Genomic DNA, 6,888 nt, shown 5'->3' with positions numbered 1-6,888 from the left:
CAAATGGAGACAAAATATATAATATAGCCATGAAATTGTGGGAAAATGTAATGTTTTTAAAACTCAAGTAATTATGTTAAACTATTCACATTATGAAACATTTTCATATCATATCATCTTGAAAGTCTTCATCTGTCATTCATGATGAACAGGGTTCATTTAGACCAAAGCTAATCACTTAGAAACAATTTATTGACTTACTTATAAAATGGCGGCACTGCTCATCATTTGGTAACTTTGTATTCCTCCACATTGTGATAATTTTTCAACAGGCATAATGCTGCTACAGACTAAGGTGTTAAGCAGACTTGTGACATTTTAATATTAACCTTGCTGCCAAACTGAAAAACAGGTTTGACTCAGACTTTTAAAGTAGGATACTTAATACAATATCAAGATGCAAAATCTTCGCAGGCTACAATACTAAACCAAATATTTATATTTTTACTGAACTAAAACCTAAAACACATATAATATTCACATGGCCTGTGGCTATAACAATGTGCCGCCTGAAGCTGTTCCTCACTTAAAAGTAAAGAGGTTGACATGTGGGGATAGCAAGTGTCCCAAATCTTGAAAAATTGCCCTTTTAAAGCCTTTGTTGTGATCGGAAAGCTATTTTGAAACCTAATTATGGTTCTGAGTTTCTTTATGTTTTTAACTTTGAACTTTCTTTAAGGACTTGTTTGATTAATGTTTTGTTATTTATGTATGAAATAATTTATTTACCTATTTATCTCCATAAAAGTGTCTAGACTTTTTTCTGCAAAAGAGACATAGACCTTTTCATACAATGTAATTAATAAATGATAGTACTGGTTAACATAGCCTCATGAAATCTTTCAACATTGGGATTTCTTTCTGTGATTTGATGTTTTTTAGACATGAAACAGGATGCATGGATGAAGTTAGACACCAAAGGGGATTTGATTTGAATATTAAATATATTACTATTTAGATCATTTCAGTTAGAAGAAGTACATTTTAACTGCTGCTTTTTAAAGCTTGCAGGGGGTTGACTGGAACAGCCCCAAATGAGATCACATTTTATTGGGAGAGAAAGGCATTTCATTTTCATTTGGAAAAACACAATCAGGCATTTAGTTATACATTTATAACAATACATTTTTACACGTCCAAACACACAGGGTAACGTCACAGGAAATACGTATGAAGATAAACAAATCTAAGGTACATGACATTTCAGTAACAGACCTATTAAGTCATGCACCACAGTCAAGTCTATTTTCTAAGCTGTTGCTCCATACATTACATTTGCAGAGAGACAGAGAAGTCACGGTTCCCTCCCTGCAGTCAGTCTAGGTCAAACATTCTATATCACTCAACCATCACTCATTTTCTATCCACCATAGATGAAAAGTATTTGAAAAGAATTAAAACAATTGATCGACATAGAGAAAAGTGAAAATAGTTCTGAAACACCTGTAGACCTTTTTCACAGAATTTCATTTTTTTTTAGACATGCCACAGCAGGAAATCAAATTAATGATGGCTGAATTCAATTTAGCTGCTTTATCTTCACGGCCCTGGTATTGTGCATGCTGGCTCACTGTCACACTGTCATGACTGACTGGGACACTTTTATAGAACAGAGCATCGTTACTGTAATAAGTAACACTTGTGCTGTAACCACTATGAGTGTAATAATTGCTCATCAGATTGTTAAGGCTAGTGAATGCTGTGTCTGCTCAAAGCTGAATTGAATGCACATTTCTTCTCACTTTTGTCTACTTGAATCATTTTCAATAATATTTTGATGTGAGTGCAAAGCAGTTTTCTTTTATCATAATTGCGTAAAACAAAACAGGCTGTTCTGTCTTTTGCATAACACACAACATTATGACTGATGTTTTTCTGTATCAACAAAACTTAATGAAAATCTGGCATATATACTGTATGTCGGAAATCCAAAGCTCAATATAAATGAGCAAGTCCAGTCTGTGTGCAGGTGGTATTTGTGCTGTGGAAATGAATGTCGGCATCTCCTTGCAGACAAAAGAAAAGAGAAAAATAAATGCTGCGTTGACTTTGGACTTTTGGTACCCTGCATTTCACACAGGGCAGACCCCAGTGTGGGGTGTGCTGTAAATTATCACATGTTGGCTTTTGTTCTCCTCTCCTCCTTCAGTTAATTGTCTTTGTTGACATGTGTATGCATGCATGCCACGCTAAACTCTCCATCTTGTCTCCTGGTTTTATTTAAAGGGTGAAAATACCATCTTGTCTTTCTTCTTTCTGTCCCCTTTTCTCCCAGTTTAAGATAGGACATAACAGCTTCCAAAAAATATGTCTTTAACAGCCTCTGTTTTATTGCAGCCATTATAGTGTTTGTTACTGACATTTCTGGTTTTATTAAGTTAGGGTTCTTTAATCCCCATGCACTCCTCTGATGTGTTCTAGACGCAGAAAAGTGGGTATTCAGTCATTTGTATGCAACGCTGCGTTGGACTATTTTGAGTCTGAGCTCCATACCGTCTACAACTATATGTGGTTGACTGACCCCTGTGGAAGCTTGTGTTGAGGCACCAGAGGGGTTTTGATGGCACATTCTGTGACAGGATTCAGTTTAATTGAATCTCTAATCTTTAACAAGGCAAGACTGTGTCAGAAATAGCCGTGATGACCAAATATTGTCGCACTTTTAGTCCAGGGTTATTTAACTTACAACAAATGCATTTTTTCTCAACAGTCACCCACCTCTCTGGGGCTTCACGCTGAGGGATGATGAGGGTTCGAGCTCGCTGTGTGGGCCTCGACTCCCTTTTGATTGGTGTTCATTTAGGATCTCCTGCGGCGATGAATGCTGCAACACCGCTGCAAAGTCATTTCTCAGCACCCTCCAGCGATTCTTTTCCTGTCCGGCTGCCTCCTCCAAACTGCTGCTTGTGTTTGAAGGTGGGGTTTGCTGTCACAGCACCGTCAGGCATGAACTGTCTGGTGCGCTAACTGATTATGGCCATTTTCATAATTTAGTTTTCTTTAAGTCACCTTGATTATTACCCTTCCACGATTACATCGATGGAAAATGAATTATCCACAGACACATTGAGGACAAACCTGATCAGAAGTTGAATCAAGCCAAGCACTTATCTAATTCTTATTGGACACATTTTTAGCAAGAACAAAAACCCAGTTAATATGACTCAGTGATATGTTTACCTTCATTTTCTTTCACTCAAGTGTTCATCAAAAAAGCAAGTAGTTGGCCAACATAAAATGCACCATATATACAGTATTATAAGCGTAATTGAATGTTCTTCTCTTCCTCTTACAGTACAAGCTTGTAGTCTTCACATATATTAGATTTATCTAAGAAGAGCTGTTGGTGAAAGCCTTTCTGTTATTTATAAAACGTTGTTGAGGATGTTACATTGACATTCTCATCTTATTCTTAGTTGATAACCTAACATGCGGGTTGCGGGATTTGGAGATCACTTATGTCGACCTCCTCAAGACTTCTGTGTAAGAATGTAACACATCATGGTGTGGAAAAAATGTTGCCAGTTCACATAATCCAGGTAGAACTTACATTTCCTTTAAAACATATTTGGCAAAAGAATGTGGTAGTATATAAACATAATTTGTTTAGGAGACAGACTAGAATTATCTTGATTCATTTAGTTTATGCAGTTTGTTTCTGTTTGTTTCAGTTCACAGTGCCAAGTGAACTAGGGCTGAGCAACAAAGCTCACATAATGAAATCATTTGCTGGACAGAGATTGTGTAGCTTTTCGTCGTCCAGAAAGGTTAGAGGGTTTGACAATTGGCTAAGTCAAAACAAACCTGATGTCACAGTAGTCTCTGTAACATTAGAAATGCATGTTGCACCATTGTATGCTGACGTCTAAATGTCAGTACATTTATATACAGTAGAAAGAAAAAACATTCTACCTTCCAATCAGGCAGTTTGTGGATTTGAACAGTATTTTTAGCATGCAAACATGTGCTCGGAAGAGACTTCTGACAGCCGTATCCCAGTTTTTCTTCCAGAATCCTCCTCTTGCATCTAGTTGGGCATGTTTTATCGTTTTGTCTTGTCTACCATAGGGTGCCTTGAAGTCTCGGTAGTGGTCTTGACTTTGTATGTAATCTTGTCTGGAAAGTGATGCGCTCGCTTGAAAGGGCAACAGTAATGTCGTTGACAATATAGGCGAAATAACGAGCTGGCTCTCACTGCATCTATCCACTTCAAAACCTCATTGTCTAATGGGTTGGTGAAGAGGCTCGGTTTATCTACAAGTTTGCTGGAGGAGGGTAAGGGGAGTAAAAGAGCAAGGTGAGTTCACAGCGCAGACACTCTCATGCCCGGCTGTTTCTCTTCTCTCTCTTCCTAATGCCTCCCAGCGCTTTCCAGTCTGTTTTGTAGCCAGGCATGCAACTCCTCTCCCAGTGTTTATCTGACATCATGAAGGGTTTCGGCTTCCCCGATCCGCTGACAGCCCAAACCCTTCAGTGTGCACACATAAGCCAACTCGGCAGATGACAAAGCGCTGCTGAGCCTGTCGGCAGAACCACGCGGCTCCCAGCATGCTTTGCCCTCAGCACGTCACCTACCTGGTCTGGCACAGACTCAGCCACAGAGACCACCTCATTATTCACTTTGACAGGGTTGTATGACCCAGCAGCTACGCCCAGGCTTGTTGTGAGAGCACGAGCAGATGCTTGAATCTGTAGCTGTGGCACTGTTTTCAAACTGCAACTGAGTAAGGAAGCATCTTGTACTAAACGTCTACAGTAAATAAACTGAAAGACACATGGTCTAGTTAGGGTTGTGATTTGTGTTTATTTGAACAGAATCGTAATTGGTAGGATGCCACAATAGTCGAGCTAGAATTATAAAAACCAGTCCGACAAAAACACAAGTTTAGTTTTTATTTGAATTGTTATGCAGTGCAGAGTTAGGGGTTAAAAAGAAAGCCAGGGAAAAACCTATTAATGCACCACACACATCTGCCTGCAGGTGCATACTGATCAGCAAAGGGTCATTGAGCTCAGTATGATTTACCCAGACCTTTATTTTGATGGAGCGATTCAGGGCCGCACTTGAAGAGCCCCTTGGTCTCCCTTTTTTTGCGAGTCCCCTCATGAAATACCAGGTAGCAGCCTGTTTCAATATGAGCCACGAGTTTTCCACAGACGGGGGATTTTTTTTGGCATATATAATTTAGATATATATTTTCTTTCCTCCCTTAAATCAAATGAGGTTTGACCTTACTGTCGTTGGAATACAAATTAGGCGAGACAGAAGGCCCCTGTTTAAAGCTAGATCTGAATAGGGTGCCACAGCTTGGAAAATAACAGTATCAGCACCCTGCACTCTCACAGATAAGCGCAGTCGGCTAAAAAAGAAAGAGATACATATGTTTACCATCACTTTACTTTGCTGCATCAGGGAAAAACATTTTTTAAGGACTCAAAATGGCTGACCTTCAAAATGCTGCAGCAGCTGGACAAATAATCCTTATTTTCTTATGAAAAAGCAAAATCTGACAGAAGCCAGCATTGATATTTTAAAAAAGACATCAAGACATTATATTGCTGTATCAAAACCCCAGTGTGACTTTAGTGGTAACCTCTAAAGGGTACATAGCTTTTTTTCTGGCTTCTAGTTTGAAAGGCATAAAAAGAAGTTATGATGATAAATGTGCCATGCTTGTCAACATATGTCTTTTATGTCTCCTGTGTAGTGTAGGCCTTTATTTTAATATAAAATGTAATGTGACAGTAACCTAGTGAGCAAACTTGGATTCTAATTTCAGTATCAAGAGTTTTTTCTGTGTCGATTAAAAATGAATATAGCTATTTTAGACATTCCTGCCATGCCAACACCTTTCTTGCTCAGTATCAAACAGGAAAGAGGAAGTAATCAAGCTGTGTGGACTTACTATATATGACGCATTTGTTCCTTGTGAAATTGATCTACAAATCATGCTGGTTCCCTCCTGATGAGCGACTACAGAATGTAGGAATGAATTGTGAATATGTTAGCCATTAGGCTACATACCGTACATTAATATAATTTGCTGTTACCTTGTTACCACTACACAGTGTTCGTCAACGACAGTGTTGCATGGTATCCATAGCAACAAGTGTAATTGGGCTTGGTCCATTAGCAAAGCAGGTGGTGTGTGTGTGCGTGCTTGCATCTGGGTTTGTTCATGCATGTATGGGCAAGAGACAACAATATTCTACTGTGTGTGTGTGTGTGTGTTTGTGTGTGTGTGTGTGTGTGTGTGTGTGTGTGGGTGTGTGTGTGGGTGTGTGTGTGTGTGTGTGTGGGTGTGGGCGCACGCGTGTGGTGCCAGTAAAAGGCCAGGACAATCGATCAGCAGAGGCTTAACAGCTTTAGTCAAAGAGCACATTTCGGCTTGCCGCTCTACGCTCTGTGAGCTTCCTGTGCCGCGGTTGTTCTATTGCTGAATTCAAATGTCCAGACTCCGGATGGGCGGACTGAGATTTTAGGGAGTCTGACAATGACTGAAGTGCTCACCATGAATACGTGAGTTTGCAGGGATGCAAAGCTGCTCGGGAAGGCTGGATGGGACAGATGTAGCCTTGATGACGGTCAAGAGTTTATATAGGAGTTAAAGGATTTCCTCTCTGTGGTGCTTGCATTCCAAGATAAATACAGAGTTAACACATTTCAAAAGAATCGTTTTACAATGCCGTCAAAGGCAACATAGATGAATTAATTAATAGCATTTTCATTGTGAACTCCAACTTCTCACTAGACATTGAAGACCTTGTTTCAGACCTTATTCCAAAGACAAGAACAAGCCCCCGTTATCTGATGTCTTCATGATCATATCAGCAGAGCAGTGAACTGTGTAAAATCTCACTAGTACAGTCTACAGGCTAGCAGAGTCT

Source organism: Sander lucioperca, chromosome 17 (assembly GCF_008315115.2).
Source record: "Sander lucioperca isolate FBNREF2018 chromosome 17, SLUC_FBN_1.2, whole genome shotgun sequence".
Lineage (NCBI taxonomy): Eukaryota > Metazoa > Chordata > Actinopteri > Perciformes > Percidae > Sander > Sander lucioperca.
This window is presented reverse-complemented; position numbering follows the sequence as displayed.